The following is a 15,236-nucleotide window of genomic DNA, read 5'->3' on the forward strand; positions in this document are numbered from 1 at the left end:
TTTCTGTGATCTACAATTTAAGCAATCTTGTGAATAAAAGTAAATAAGGGTAGTTTGACACGACCTTTACTTGGTGAAGAGTAGTTTTTGGTGACATTTTCTTGGCTCTTTGGGATTACTTTTTTCCTTTTTTTTTTTTAAGTGTTCTTGAACCATATCATCCTTAATGATCTGTTTTAGGATTTAGGAATCAGTGTCTATTTTCTGTTGATTCTATTCTCTTCCCCATTTTGAAAATCCAGACATTTCTCCAAAGCAATGTGCCCCTTCAGGACTTGACTATCATACTAAGTAAAAAGTCTGCAAAAGAAGTGTAGTCATTACAAGTTGCTTTCTCTTTTTTTCCAATAATCTATAATTAGACTGCCATTGAATCTAGTTGATTCTTTGAAATATTTTCTCCAATTTATCATTTCTTCTCCATGGTAATTCTTGGCTCTATGCTTTTGTCTATGCTCCTTCTCTACCCAAAATCTCCTTTCCCCCTTTGATCTACCCAAATCCTACTTATTTTGGGAAACCTAGATCAGTTTTTATAGCCTGTCAGAAGGGACCAAAGTTTAAAAAAATTTCCACCCTCAAGGAACCATAATTCTAAGCTCACTCTAAACTATTTCATATATAAAGAATATTACTCCATTCAGCACTTGATTACATATTGTCTTGTTTATATGTGTCCTTTTTGTCTCCCTAAGTTATAAGTTTCTTGAGAGGAAGGTCCATTTTTTCACACCTCTATTGTTTCCCCATTTTCTTATTTTCCCTATTGTACTTCTATAAATGATTACTGAAACAATATAACTATTAATTATGGAATTCATTTAAATAGCATTTAAGATTTACCTTCCCCTCTAAAAACAACTTTATGAGATCAATAATGCAAGTATTATTCTTTTCATTTTGAGGACAATGAATCTTAAGATCAAAGAAATCAACTTGCCCAAAGTCAGAGCCAAAAAGTGTCAAGGGTAGATTTGAACCTAATTCCAGTAGTCTTTGCACAACAACAGAAGAATTATACTTATGTTATAAATGGATTGATAGTCAGGAAATAGGTTAGGCCAAGTATTAAGCTTTGAACAAGTAGGGAAATAAATATTGAGTTGGCAATGAGCTAAATATCCCAAAATTATAGACTGTTTTTCAGAACTTCCATTCAGACTCAGATCATAGGCTCAAGGATTTCAGAATTAAAAGGTGCTTTAGAGATCCTCTAGTCCATCCCCTTCATCTTACAGATGATTCTGCCATATTGTTCTGCCTAAAACAAGAGACATCACATATGGTCAAACTTATGATAATTAAGTGACATAGGAAGTGGAAATATTATTATATAGGTATAGTGCCAAAGAATTTAAAATGGAATTCCAAAACAAAGCATTTCAAGGAAAAGATGATTTCAGATAAATTTATTTCTAAAAACAGATGTGAGCTATTGTTGGTGTGGGCAGCATGACTTAGCACTAGCATTTGGCTCAGTTAAGCAATTTTCCTCATGCAAACATCTCTAAGGTCTATAAGTTCTCCTGAAAGTCACTTAGTCCTATTCTAAGTTTCACCCATTCTGCTCTCCTCTCCTTCCCCAGTCACTACATGGTTAAATTGGGAAGCATCAGCTTCATTCTGTCTCTAAGCACCCATCAACCTATCTCTAGAGAAAGGATGCTTGATATTTCTTGTGAAAGCTCGGCTGAATATTCTCCATTGTGTAAAGGGACAGCCAGAACAAAAGCCCAGGTCTCATGAATCTGCCTTGCTTGTCACACAGATAAGTATATATATATTTTTAAATTGACTCAGATCTGTAACTTCGTTAGTTTACCCATATGAAAAATCTATCCACAGACACAGAATAGTATCTTCTCAGTAACTTCTCATCTCAGAATTGCCTGGGGGGCAATCAAGAAGTTACATAACTTACCCAGGATCCCAGTGCTGATATGTATAAGAAGCAAAACTTGAATCCAGTTATTCCTGACTTTAAGAGTGGTACTTTAGTTACTCCTCTAACATAGAGGGCAAATGAGAAATCTGAAGTCCAGTAATATTTGAGCAAAGTCATTTAATGAGATCACAGATTTGGAACTGGAAAGAATTTAATCCCATCAAGTCTAACAACTCTCTCTTTTTATAGATCCAGAGATGTAAAATTAATTGGCTAACTTCAGACAAAAACCAAGATCCAAACTTAGATTTCCCTGACCACAAACTACAGTCCCTTTTCTCTATCCTATACTTCATTTGCCTCAAAGAGATGGAGCCCAAGCATTATTGTTGATCCACCGGACAATTCTTGCACAAATCCTAAGTATTTTAAGCAAGCCAATTCATTTATTAGCCTTTCAAAATAAATGAATTTTCTAAATTCTGACAACCTTCAAAATCTGTATAGCTTAATAAGAAAAGCAGAAAGTAGCTAGTAATAAAATAATAATAAAAAAAAACCACCATCAAAAGCCATTTATTTAAATCTAGTTTTCAAATCCAAACTCCATAGTTTTTCCTTCACAGGGAATAATGAAGAAGAAATAAGAGATGTTTACAATCTGAAAGGAACTCACTGAGTGAGCTCCTTCTGTTATTCCACTTTAATACATTTCTACTCTAATTTGCAAACAAAGATATGCTTTTCTATAGGCAAATAATTCAGGCCCACAAATATCCTAAATGATAATATCCTGAATGATGAGGCAAATGTTCTTGCCATAAATTATATTCTGCAACATCCTTTATTCAAAACATTTTGCATTCCAAGCAAGCAGAGACGCATCTGAATAAAGTACAGTACCTTACTGCCGAACTCCTCACAATAGAGAATTTGTACTCCCAAGCTTTTATTGACGTTTAAATCTGTTAAATATTAACTCCCACTATTGTTCTAAGTGATGAATAAGCAAACTCTCCTGCACATACACACAGGCAGCATGTTACGTCATCATGTACTTTATGATAGTAAATGCTGAAAGCATTTGCTTTCTTTGCTTCACATGGCTAATTCCTAATTAATGTCAACCTGAGTCTCTACCTTTCTACAATACTTTGATAGACACACCTTTGCAGTGTATTAGAGGATTGTAGGATTGATCAAAGGTCTAACCCTTGAAGATCCTCTGACCTATAAAGATGGCCACTTCAGTCCAGAGAAGCTGTGACTAATTCATGGTCACACAAGTGATAAGTGGAAAGGGCAGAATCATAATCCAGGGTCTGACTCAAATGCAGAGTTCCCTCACAACTGACTCTCAATATTCATACCTAAAAACACCCTTGAACACATATGCAAGCACTAGCGTATGTATATGATTACATATTCCAAACATTAGTTTCCCTTCTTAGGCATGCACGTGCATACACACACAGTATATAATCCAGCTGAACTAATTTCCTTCCCTTAACTTTTGTGGGAGATCAAGATAAAAAGCTAAAAAAAGACAAGTAGACACTTCATGGAGTCTGTGATTAAGAGACAGAAACTAACGAGACAGATGGGCTGATGCATAAAAGAGAACCTCAGCCTGCAAGCCCACACTTTTTTTTTTCTTTAAAGATCTACAAGGCTGTACCTTCTCCATTTCAATTTTTTATATCTATCAGCATCCTACTCAATTTAACTCTTGTTCATAATTCACAATACCCCCACCCTTTCCTGTTCAGACCTCTTTAAATGAGGATTATTCAATTAAGCCAGATGATATCATAAGTAAAAATTGAATCAACTGCCTTTATCCACTTTCTTTCAACTTGTAATTCAAGACTTATACAGATGCAGTATTCACTATCAAAAAAATTTGGTTTCTATTTTAGTAGGAGAGTGGGTACTCCACATAGAACACTGTGTTACAAAACTCAACAGAATGACTTTTTTTTAAAACATCTTAGGAATAAAAATTCAGGACAAGAAGAAATGTACACTAAATATATATCTTGATTTTGCAGCCATATTTGATAGATTATTTTCTGCATAGGCTTTTAGTTCCTGCCTTAAGGTAAAGTTTACTTTGGTGGTTCCTGTTACAGTCACTAATAGTCTATTCCAAACATTAATGGACCTTGCAGCCATTTTTAAAACTGCACACTATCTTCCTTGAATCTACTTTGAATCTATTCTAATTCCATTTCACAACAATATCAAAATTTATAGCTATTTCCTTTCCAATTCTGCATTTACCTTGGGATCCACAATCTCCAAATTTCTCTTAAAATTCTCTAGCCTAAAAATAATATTCCTCCTTCATGTGCTGTTCTTTTCCCCTAAAATCGTCATTCTAAAATAGGAAGAATACTCACAGACTTTCAACCAGGGCTTCATTATGTTATTAATAAAAAAAAATTTTTGGAACCTTTTGGTATTTACTATAAAGCTGAAGCTTTCCTTTGGTTTTTAAGACTCCTGTGAATGAACTAAATCTTTTTAGTTGCACCCTTGACTAGTTCTTATTTTTTTTCTAAACTGTCCTATATGCTTGCTCTTAGGTCATACTTTAGCAGAATTTTAAATTTTTACCCAAGTTCCATTCAACTTGCCAGCTACTTTTTCATGATCTTCTTTTCCCAGAATTTTCCCAATTTCTTCTTTCATTTCACAGTGCATCCCCAGGATCCTGAAACCTTTAAACAGAAATGTTCTCCATTCTATTCTGCTTTTTTTTTTCCCTCTCTGAACCAAATTCGAATGATGCCCTCCTACAATTGGGAAACTTACCCACAACCTTTTACCAATGAATTCTCTTGCTCTAAAATACTCAATGGTGACAATATTGTATGCATTGGGCAGGGGGAGGAGGCTGGTTATAAAAATAGGAACTACTTATGTGCACACAGAACCTGATAATTAGCACACAGAAAAGATATGAGGAAAACAAAAGCTATGGCACGAAGAGATCCTAGACTAGCCTGAATATTTTGGGGTATGTGGGAGATTCCTGACTGGAGGTCAAATTGCCTTCTGTGCATCCCCACAGCCTGCATTGGTAGTGCCTTCCTCTTGCAAAAAGGATTTCATTAAAGCTTCTCAAGCTGAAATCTACCTAATTTAAACAGAGAAGAGAGAAGCCGACTTGGGGGTACACCATCCTTTCCCTAACTTAACTCTCCCTTCTGTTTTAATTGGATTTATTTTGGAAACTGCTATTTCTGTTTCACTCCTTTTCCTAAACTGTCAAAATGAGTATTGCAGCTTGGCTATTAAACAACTGCCAAATTTACTCCAGAAATGGATGGATTTCAGTGGCAAGGGAAGTGAACTTCCCTCAGTAAGGTTTGTGAATCAGTTTATAATCTTAAGTACTTGGGGAGCAGAGGATTCACAATTGAAAAGAGTATTTATATTATCATCCTGGGAGAAACTGGTCATTAGCTCCACTGAGTATGTTGGAGGAAAGGAACAAATGAAAAAAAAACAAAACTTAAGAAACTAAAATGCATAAAGAGGTTATATAAACAATACTCAGCAAAGACCCTGAAACATTAAGGAATAGAATTGCAGAATCAAAAATATGGAATTTTTTTAGAGCCTTAGAAGTAATTAAAATTTTCTTTGAACTGAAAAAGGTTGACCATCTTTTAAAACCCTGGAAAGTTGGACCCTACAGATCTCCAGCCCTTTATTAAGCATCACTCCTTTTCCTCTCGACCTATGCTCCTATTCTACTGTCCAAAGTGGTTATCTCTCTGTTCTTTATAAATGACACTCCACTCATCTCCATTGCACTGGTCATTTCATATGCATACAAACTACTCTCTCTGTATTTCCACCTCATAGAATTTCTCCCTCTTTCCTCCTATCCCTCCTCCCCATTCTTTTTAAGATACAGCTCAATGCTTTATCATTTGCCTGAAGTCTTTCCTGACTCTCCCAACTTTTAGTGCCCTACCTTTAACCACTGTCTACATATATGTATTTATTCATACTGCATATGTGTGTGTGTGTGTGTGTGTGTGTGTGTGTGTGTGTGTGTGTAATGTTTACTTTTCATTTCCCCATTTGAATGTAAGCTCCTTTCAAGTAAGTACTGTTCCTTCCTTTGTTCTTGTATTCCCAGCATCTGGCACAGTTCTTGGCAGATAAATAAATACTTAGAGTCAGCTAGGTGGTACAGTGGATAGAGTGCTAAATCTAGAGTCTGAAAGATTTGACTTCGCTTGAGCTCATACATTTAAACAGCTGTGTGATTCCACGCAATTCACTTAATCTCTGCCTGATTCAGTTTTCCCATCCATAAAACAGGAGTGATAATAGTACCTATCTGTGTTATTATTGATCCTTTTTACCTTTTTATTTTTATTTTAGTAAGGCAATTAGGGTAAAATAACATCTAGAATCACACAGCTAGTAAATGTGAAGAATCAGAGGTCATATTTGAACTCTAGTCTTTCTGACTTCAGGACCAGTACTCTAACCACTGAATTATCTAGCTGTCCCAATTGATCCTATTTGCAATGGGAAAACACTATTAAGGAATATTGTATGGATGCACAGAGGGGTGTTGTGGAGATAAAATGATGTCTGTCACATTTTTAAAGCACTTTGCAAATTTTAAAGCTGTGTCTAAGTGCTAGATATTATTATTTTTTTAGAGATAATAGTGGCTCAGGGAGGGTTAATGATGAATAAAAACACAAGACCAGTTAGTAGCAAAAGCAGGGATATGACCCAAATTCCTCTTCCCAACATGCCAGGAGTTCTTGAATCATGGACATCTCTGATAACCTGATTAAGCTTATGGACCCCTTCTCAGAACAATGATTTTAAATGCATAAAATAAAATTGAATTGATAAAATGTACAGAAATGGATTAAAATCAAATACAGTTATCAAAATTTTTTTCTTTAAAAAATGAATAGATCACAGGGCAAGAACTCGAGCCCAATATTATCAAGTATTTGGGCATTCCAAAAAGGCACTTGGAAGATTCACAGTAATTGATACTCTATTATGCTCTACTGGCAGATAAAGTATCATTACAGTTTATTAAGATCCCAAGCAAAGGAGAGGCAATGGATAGAGGGGAGAAAGGTAAAGAGCAAATGTTTCTTGGCAGAGAAATAATTTGTGGGAGTGGGTGGGGGAACAGGAGCAATTTACAGAATATCATTAGCAACAATGCAATTTGGTCAGACAACAGGCAACAGGTACTGCTGTGATTAATCTTACTTTAAAGTTCATTGGACACATATATTTGCCAATTCAGTTTTCTTGAAGTACCAACTGGCCCACAGGGGTATAAGCTTACTGTTTACTGTTCCTTGATGACTTGTATCTGAGAGTTTGAGCCCCCAAATCACAAGCTCTTTCTGTTACCTCTGAAGCATACATTAAGAATAATTATGTCAAAAATTGATGCTAATAATCTCATTTCAACAACATCAAAACTTAGTGTTGAACAAAAAGTTGTATGGCCATATGACAATCAATCAAAGCATATTTATTAAGTACTTGCTATGTGCCAAGTAAAATTCTAAGCACAGGAGAGACAAAGAGAAGTCAAAACAGTTCCTCCCTTAAAGAAGCTCATATTTTAAAGAGGGGAAGAAAATGTAAATAAATAAGTGCATACAAGATAAATACAGAGTCTGTGGGAAATAGTTGTTTGTAGGCAGCAGGGAAAGAGCCAGAAGTAAAGAAATATTGAATAAAAGAAAGAGTGGAGAAGATAGCTGAGGCAATCTGGAGGAGAAAATAAAAGGAGATTGGAGCAGGGATTTCTTTGGCAAGTTGAAGAATGTATCACCTCTTCATCTGAGACTAGAATACAGAGATACTGGGAGAAGGTATCTGAGTAATTCGAAACAAGGAAGACTGAAGAGGAAGCTCTTGTAAAGAGTCAGACATGACTGGAACAACTGACAACAACCACAACAACAATAATTTGTCTTAGTAGAGTAGGTCATTAGGAAAATGAAAAATAGAAACACCCCTGGAGTCTTAAAGAGTTATGAGAAGGGTTTGTTTAAGGGATTTCTGTACTGGGTGCTAGGTTGGCTTGGAATACCTCTAATGTCACCCCTAACTCTAAGATTCTATTGTAAGATGTGTATGATTTTGGAAAATAACACTAAGTAGAGGAACTGCCATATGCACAACTTTCCTTTCAATCTGTGCTCCATGCCCTTTACTCTGAATAATGAGGTTTGTCGCTATATAAAATAGCAGAATTGGATCCAAGGAGGAAAAAAAAATCACTGAAGCTCTCTGCCTAATAAGGTCAATGCAGAAAAGGCAACAAAGTTGCCTTAATCTTTCAATAATGTTTTACTGTGTCAGCGACAAAAATGTTTTACATTATTCTATGTGAGTTTTTGTGGCTCAATGGGCATTTGTGACCAGGTCAATTAAATCTTGTACAAAATTTTCAAAGAATAAATTGATTTATACCTAAGCTGGCAAATTATTTTAAAACTCAAAATACATTTCAAGACAATTTTATAAAGGTTATGCCTTCGTGGAAAGAGTCATATATGCCAAAATGTTTTCTAATATGAAAATTTTACTTTGCCAGAAAAACAGAACTGTCAAATATCAAAAGACATAGTTTCATATACCTCCTTTACCTTGGGGAAGATAGGATTGAATATTAATATGCAGGTTTTTAGTGGACTACAAGCTTGATATGAATTCATAGTGAAAAATTAACTCAGACACCAAAATGCCTAAATATGGAAGCCAAGAAACTTAATTCACAATTAGGTTTTATAAATAGCATCATAATATCCAGACCTAGGGAGGTGATTGTTTCAATACATTCTGTCAAAGCTGGATCATACCTGCTATTTTGTATTCAGTTCTGGGTACCTCATTGTAGAGAGACAGTGATGACTTAGAAGGGCCAATCAAATTGTTGAAGGTCTCAAAAATATGATATGTGAAAATCAGTTAGAGGAAGTTTGTTGAGAAAAAGGAAAGTTCTAGGCAGGAGCTTGTATTTGAAGCTATGATTCACAAGGAGACCTGACTTGTCCTGCCTTCAAAAGATAAAATGTGAAGCAAGTTAAATAAAGGAAAATGTAGAATGTAGAACATTTTTGTAACAATTAGCTATACCAGAATGGAGAAAAGATTAATGGATTTTTGTCTTACTAGAAACCTTAAAGAAAAGTATTACCCATGTTATTGGAAGAGCTTGCTCAGATATAAACCAGGCCAGTCACCAGGATCCCTTCTAACTCTAAAATGATGTGATCACTTAAGAAATGTCTCCAAGACTTAAATCAACTGTTGCTGAGTGAAATGAGCAGAACCAGAAGATCACTATACACTTCAACAACAATACTGTATGAGGATGTATTCTGATGGTAGTGGAAATCTTCAACATAAAGAAGATCCAACTCACTTCCAGTTGATCAATGATGGACAGAAATAACTATACCCAGAGAAGCAACACTGGGAAGCGAATGTAAATTGTTAGCACTACTGTCTACCTACCCAGGTTACTTATACCTTCGGAAGCTAATACTTAATGTGCAACAAGAAAATGGTATTTACACACATATATTGTATCTAGGTTATATTGTAACACATGTAAAATGTATGGGATTGCCTGCCATCGGGGGGAGGGAGTGGAGGGAGGGAGGGGATAATTTGGAAAAATGAATTTAAAAAAAAAAAAAAGAAATGTCTCCAAGCTATAGAGAATGAACATGACAAAGGTAAGGAGAAGAAAGTAGTGTGAGCAGGGAAAAAGAGAAAGTTGCTAAAGTCAGAAGAATAAGAGTCCAAAATATGATATTTTGTCCTAGTAACATAAAAAACACAGGTGGAATTTATGTATAAAAAGGTGCTCTGACCATCTATTTATATAGTGAGACTAGGGAAAAAATAATTTGTGACCTAGAAAATCACGGAATTCTGCTTAAAAGGAATAAGAAAGGCATATAGCTTTAAATTAAGAATCAATGTTAATGTTTTAATGCAAAAAAGTTGCTTTCAGTTCAAACTGAATTTTAGAAGCTTCTCTATTTAGAACTATCTTTGCAGAGCAGTGTGACACACAGTGAATATAGAGATACTGGCTTCAGAGCCCAGAGGACTTGGGTTCAAAGACTGCCTATGACCTATAATGGCTGTATGACTTAAGCAAATTACTTATCCTTTAAGTATTCAATTAAGACGAGAAGTTGCAGGAAAGGTACTAATTTACAGAAATCTATCTTACCCTGCAGGAAAGTAGGAGGGAAAGGAGGAAGGATAATAAAAGAGAAGGCAAATTGGGGGAGGAAGTGGTCAGTAGCAAAACACCTTTGAGGAGAGTCAGGGTGAAAGGATAAAGAGGACAGAATAAACAGGGAGAAACAGAGTTAGTAATAGTAACTGAGAAAATAATTTTAAAGCAAATTTCTCTGATGAAAGCCTCATTTCTCAAATGTATGGGGAACTGAGTCAGATTTGTTAAAAAATTAAAATGAGCAAAAGAGCCATTCTCCAATGATAAATGATAAAAAAAAAATATCCTTTGACCTACAATACCACACTAAGCATGAATCCCAAAAGAATTTTTTTAAAAAAGGAAAATACTTTATATGTACAGAAATATTTATATCAGCTCTCTTCTCAGAGCAAAGAATTGAAAATCGAGGGGATGCCCAACAATTGGAGAATGACTGAATAAATTACATTATGTGATTATGATGAAATATTATTGTTCTATGAGAAATGATGAGCAGGCTGCTTTCAGAAGAACCTGGAAAGTCCTCCATGGATTTAAGCAAAGTGAAATGTACTATATCCAAAGTAACAACAATATTGTGGGATCAGCTGTGAATGACTTTGCTATTCTCAGTAACACAACTCTGAAAGACTTAAGAAAAATGCTATACATACCTAGAAAAAGAACTGATAGACAGGTGTTTAAAGGATTTGTCCACAACAATTATAAATATAATATCCTAAATTTGAGATAAATTGTGACCATTAGACTTCAAATAGTTTAATCATGTCACAGGTCCTTAGTTTTTTCATCAGTAAAATGATGGGATTGGATTAAATAATTTTAAAGGATTTTTCTTCTACATATAATATTCAAAAACTCTTGATTCTTGAATTAGAGCTAGAAGGAATCACCAAGTCCAACTCCCTCATTGCACATATGAAAAAAATAAGAATCAGAAAGATATCACATTTTTCCAAGGAAAAGTTGAAGTGTTTGAACATAGGTCCTCTACCTCCAAAATAAAAATTCTTCCTACCTTATGATTCCTGTCATATACTATCTTTGTAAAGAACTATTCATGGCATGTATGAGAACAGCACTCAAGACCTAACCCTATCCTATCTAAGATTTTCTTTATCTTTCTCCATCCATTGGGCCATTCTGATAAGCAACCAAATATCTACCTCTGTCTCAATCTGTCTGTTGGTCTGTCTCTTTCAGTCTCTGTTCTTTTACCAAGTGAGGCAATTAATACTACTTAACAGGGTCAGAAGGGAGATAAAGAACAATTATTATTGTATTGTAAGAAAAAAGGCAGATCCAACTTTGCAGAATAGGTAAGAGGGTCAGGTCTTGAAATCAGTAGTAAGTGTCTTGACTCTGGCACATTAACTGTGGGACCCTGACCCAGTTACAAAGCCTCCTGAGTGTCCCTGGGAGATGTCTAGCACTGATAAATTAAGGAACAGTTGCTGATCTGCACCAGTACAGGAGTTTTATAGACTAATGAAAGAGGTCCAGCCTCCCCATCCTGCACCCTAACCCCCCCCAAATTGAAAAATACAGAGGAAGACTTGCATGAAAGGGCGCTTAGTTAAAAAAAAAAAAAAAGAAACAAAATCAAGAACATAATAAACACAAAGATTTTAATAATATAAATTTTTTAAAAAATTTGCAATCTTGATTCTGGAAAAAAAGGAAGTGAAAAGAAATCCTTCTTTCATTGAAAAGGTAAGAGAGTATAGGTATGAAATGTGTTGCCATTGTCAGATGTGGTTGCACTTCCATTGGTTTTGCCTAACTGTTTTTGTTTGTTTCAAGGGAGGTTTCAATAAGTTATCATGGAAAATGAGTGCTAAAAGGGCTCCTAAAAGTATTAAATTAAAAATCAAAGAGTATTTTGGATGCTAAGACTATCTGTCTCAATATGTGAACTCAGCATTCTTTTCTTTGAAGAGAATCTGCCCAGGAAAAATTCTAAAATGTGGATAAGTTATAACATAACTTTTAAAGCCTCAGAAAAAATATCTATTCTATATCTATATCTATACATATATTCTCTCTTTGGTTTTTTAGATTTAGATCCAAGAAGAGTTTTGATCTAAACTTCTACATTTTTTAGGAGCACAAACAATCACACATCTATACTACTTGAATAAGCACTATTGTCTGGGTATCTAGACAGATATTTTATCCTCTTTAAAAACAAAGGAAAAAAATCACACCACATGATAGCTTTCAATTTACATTACATTTTAGAGAGAAAATAAAATTGGTGGAATGTTCTGAATATGACTGACTGGGTCTAAGAGATTTTAGCTTTGATTTGATGTAATAAACAGGAAAGGTAGCTTATTATATATTAGAAATATATTGTGATTTATCAACATGTCCCCATTTTTGAAGTGAACAATAAACCTCATGATTTGTATTTTTGTTCAGTCTATTCAGTTGTGTCCAACTCTTTGTAACCCAATTTGGAGTTTTCTTGGCAAAAATAACTAGATTGGTTTACCATTTCCCACTCCAATATATTTTATAGATGAGGAAACTAAGGCAAATAGAGTTGTTACTTGCCCAGGATTGATCACTCAGATACATGATTATTTACTCAGAAAATGCATAATTTCTAGCAAAATTCCAATGAGGATCTCTGCTTTATTGTGTCAAGAAAATTAAAGAAATACCCTTTTGGGGGAGAAGGAAAAAATAAAGGAAATGTGCAAGAAAACATCCACACCCTTTCTAATTTCATCTTTTCTTATCTCTACAATCTTTATATTCTCTTTCACACAATCAATCCTCTAACCTCCAAGCTCTTCCTCAGGAAAGACACTCTTATCTCTCACCTCTGCATTTTCATTGACTAGCCTCTGTGCCTAGTTATTTGAATGTTGTCTCCTCCATTACACTGCAAGTCCCTTGAGAATGGGGAATATTTTTGCTTTTTTTTTTTTTAATCCCAAGATATTAGCACAGTATCTGGCACATAGTATTTACCTATTGATTGATTGATTGCTTGTGATATTAGAATTTCAGACTTATATATATATATGAATGTTAGCCTCTCTCACATTTATGTATTGACTTTAATTAGTAAATATGCTTTACAATTCAACCAATCATAGTAAGCACAGGAAAAATTTGAGAAGTAAATAATGTTACAATAGACTCAACTTTGTAATTTCTCCATTTTGTAATTTAAAGTATTATTTTTATTTAATTTCCTGTTTGTTTAATTAAGTAGTAAGAAATCAGCATGGAGAATGTTGAAAGAATGGTCAGAATTCTTGATCAAGCAGGCCAGGTTTGAATTGTCATTAGACTGGAAGGTGTAAAAAATATTAGTCTCTTGACTACAGCTTTACTACAGTGACTAGATCAGTCACTCCACCATTTATCCATCTGGGTGCTCTAAAAAGCAATGTGATGAAAACAATAGACAGCAGCCTTGGTCAAGATAGAATCCCTGAAAATCCTGAAAGAAACCTAGAAAATCAAGAATCTGCCAAATGAAAGATCTACTTCCATTTCTATCTGGAACCCACTGAAGGTCCCAGTCTATTAGGCAAATATTTCCTGAATACCAGTGAGGAGCCAGGCACTGTGCTTGGCACAGTGAAAAAAAATGAAACGATCTTTGTCTTTAGATCTTACACTCTCTTGGAGAAGTAAACATCTACACAGATTATTAAATATAAACTATATATAAAATGATACAAAATAATCCCTGTGATGAGAGATAGATTAGAAAAATCTCCAATATTAAAACTACACTTTGAAGGAAGTAAAAGATTTTATTAGGTAAAAACGAGAAGGGAGAAAATTCTACATATAGGAGATACATCTCTGCAGAATCAAGGAGGATCAATCACAGTTATGTGCATTGCTACTGTCTTGCCTTCAAGTTTGTATAGACTGCCAGTGCCTGAAGACTTCAAAATTAGCCTGTTTCATAACTTTAGGTAAACAAATACTGATGGTCTTTATTAATAACCTTTATTCTTCCATCCACCCCTTTTTAAAGAAATAAAATTTCATTACTTCAGACACACAGAATATCAACATTAGGCAGCTGGAAAAGAGCAAAAACAAACTCTTGAAAAATTTTAAATATCTATTTTCTCAGAAGGGAATCTTATTAAGCTTTGAGAATCTCACTAAGCTTCATTCACACCACTGAAAGTTGTACAAGACTTCTTAGGAATAAAAAAAATTGTTTCTCTAACTTGTCAACTATTCTCCTCTCTAACTATTCAGAATAACTTTTACCAGCCATATTTGATACCAATGTTGTGCTTCTGGAAATTTTTATTCTAGCACAATAAAGTCATCAAAACAAAATGGCATGTATCCTAGAGCTGTAACAGAACTGAAGTTGGGGTGGGGATTACCTGTATCATGTGCTTTCATCATGATGAAGAGGGTAGGAGCATCAACAGTGAATTCTTTCTCCCTGGAACGTCTTTTCAGGAAGATGCTGCTTGAGTAGAAAGCAGTGATGGATGGGAAATTCAATAAATATCAACTGCCCAGATCTATAAAATAAAATGATAAAAAGAAAAATAAAACAACTGCAAAGATAAAAAAAATCATCATCCTTAATTTTCATGTTCTTTAATTCTCTAATTTAGTTGGAGTCTCTCTCTCTCTCTCTCTCTCTCTCTCTCTCTCTCTCTCTCTCTCTCTCTCTCTCTCTCTCCCATCTGTCTGTCCATCTCTCCAATTTTTCTCTTTCCCTGTTTTCAAAGTAAGATGATCACAGTTTCCTAGAACATATTCCAAACAAACATAGCTCTTACAGCTTCCATCAAACTGGAAAGGCTATATACCTGTCAGTCAAGGCCCAGCCTACAGAAATTTAAAGAAATTTATGACTAGATTGACTGTTGGATAATTAAATTTTCAGATACAGAAATTTCTAAAAACCATGTACTAAGTTGTAGACTCAAGTTGAGACCCAGATCAGAGATAAGAGTTTCTACTTTTGTTATAATTGAGATTTCTGACCTACTGGAGACGAATTGTAAATCATTAGGTCAAGAAGATTCTTAAAATAATGTTTTAAATAAAATAATTCCATATAACTTT

At 34.6% G+C, this 15,236-nt stretch overlaps 1 protein-coding gene across 14 annotated transcripts in view; it reads right to left on the reverse strand.

Moving 5' to 3' along the window:
* The window catches only part of ATXN1 (ataxin 1), a 504,682-nt gene that overhangs the window by 301,718 nt on the left and 187,728 nt on the right, over positions 1-15,236 (reverse strand). For all 14 annotated transcript variants that reach the window (XM_074272282.1, XM_074272211.1, XM_074272284.1 and 11 more), the window contains one exon: positions 14,540-14,683. The gene's annotated coding sequence lies outside the window, so the exon portion shown is untranslated. The remainder of the gene's footprint in view (positions 1-14,539; positions 14,684-15,236) is intronic.

Source organism: Sminthopsis crassicaudata, chromosome 1 (genome assembly GCF_048593235.1).
Source record: "Sminthopsis crassicaudata isolate SCR6 chromosome 1, ASM4859323v1, whole genome shotgun sequence".
In the NCBI taxonomy this organism is placed as follows: Eukaryota; Metazoa; Chordata; class Mammalia; order Dasyuromorphia; family Dasyuridae; genus Sminthopsis; species Sminthopsis crassicaudata.